This window comes from Danio rerio, chromosome 16 (genome assembly GCF_049306965.1).
Source record: "Danio rerio strain Tuebingen ecotype United States chromosome 16, GRCz12tu, whole genome shotgun sequence".
Classification (NCBI taxonomy): Eukaryota; Metazoa; Chordata; class Actinopteri; order Cypriniformes; family Danionidae; genus Danio; species Danio rerio.
Window position 1 is genome coordinate 41220001 of NC_133191.1, and position 1885 is coordinate 41221885.

At 37.2% G+C, this 1885-nt stretch overlaps 1 protein-coding gene across 9 annotated transcripts in view; it reads left to right on the forward strand.

The window, feature by feature from the left end:
* Positions 1-1885, forward strand: part of kiaa0319 (KIAA0319) — a 164747-nt gene that overhangs the window by 37555 nt on the left and 125307 nt on the right. The gene's annotated exons all lie outside the window — the stretch shown is intronic.

The window sequence follows — 1885 nt, forward strand, 5'->3', positions numbered from 1 at the left end:
TCTCTGATTATTCCACTAAAAGCAGTTTCGTCCTTGCTAATGTATATACGAGCTTAAATGGTCGAAGTTCAGCCTTATGTTCAGCGAGAGATTTAACGCAGTTTAAGATTCGTCTTTCTAACACAACTTTCAAAGACACAGAATGTTCAAAAGGGACATTTCATGCTGACTCCTGGAAAAAAAAGAAATGCGAATGCCTGCATTTAATCGAATTTAAGTCCAGCAAGTCTTTGGTTTCTGTACTTGACATTTAAAGAAAATCAAAGAAGGTTATGGCTGCAACATCAACACCGTTAAAAACTTTTGATTAAGCAAAAATCCATTTTATTGATAAGAATACTCATTATAAGATGGTGCTAATTAGAAGAAGGACTTTGACCCTGAGAGTTGCATCTTACTGGGGCGAAAATGGAAAGCCATTTAGTTTAAAAAGTAAAAAGAGTTCAAATCACATCCCTGATGATGCTATTGTTATTGTAACTGATATCATTCATTCTCTTTCAGCTTAGTATTTATTTTAGAGGTCACCACAATGGAAATGAACCGCCAACAGTTTTACATAGCGGATGTCCTTCCAGCCACATCCTACTTCTGGGAAACATCCATACACACACACACAAACACACACACACACACACACACACACACACACACACACACACACACACACACACACACACACACACACACACACACACACACACACACACACACACACACACACACACACACACACTTACACTATGGCCAGTTTAGTTTACCCAATTCTTTTATACCGCTTGTCTTTGGACTGAGGGTGAAGCAGGAGCACCAGGAAGAAACCCATGTGAACACGGGGAGAACATACAAACTCCACACAAAAATGCCAGCTGACCCAGCTGGGACTTGAATCAGTGACCTTTTTGCTGTGAGGCGACAGTGGTAACCACTGAGCCACTGTGCCGCCACTGAAATTGTCATTAAATACATCATCTAAGCTTAAATGTTGAGATGGCATATAATATAAATTCCATTATCCTTGTTATTTAAAATGGTGTTAAATTCACCAGTGTTTGTTCACTGTATTAGCTTATTCTCAAATATCTAAACATACCGAGAATACTCTGATTTTAATCTAATTTTGACATTGCAGTAATTATTAATGTGAATATTTTTTTTCATTTTGATCAACATCAATACCAATTTGGTTTAAATGTAAAGAAGTAAAAAGTAAAAACTTGTCAAAAACATAAGTAGTGGAGTAAAGTACTGATACCAGAAAAATCTACTGAAGTACAGTAACGAAGTATTTGTACTTCGTTACTTCCCATCTCTAGTGCCCTTTAAGGGCGTACTTGCAGTATGCTATCCGAACTGTGCCCAGGCCCGTTTCCCAGATTGTTTGAGGAGTGTGAGTGCTCTGAATCAGGCTCAGGCACGGTTCAGTTGACCGGCCCTGGCCTGGTTGGAAGAGGTGTGCCAGAGCTTGGTTTACTTGGGCTCAAAAATTCAGCCCGAAAGTGAAGATGAGACATGACTTTTACAGGACTGTTTCATTTGGATTTATTAATCATTCTTACTGTTTAATGATTGCAAATGGTCGTAGATTATTAAAGAGATTATTAAAGGGAGGTGTGTTTTGGCCTGGTTCAAGGCAACTGTACATAGTGTATAGTAAGTAAATATGTAGTAAGTAAGTATGCCCTAAGTTAACTGATTATTTAAATAATCAGTGGATTGAACATAACACCCCCCCACCCCCCCAAAAATATTTTGTTGATTCAGATAATTTCAAATGAGTTGTTTGAACAAAAGTATTTTTGAGTGTGTGTGATTGTATATATGTTTATGTATTGAACATATTCCCAATGATATGTTTAACTTAAAAAAAAAAAAAAAAAAACAA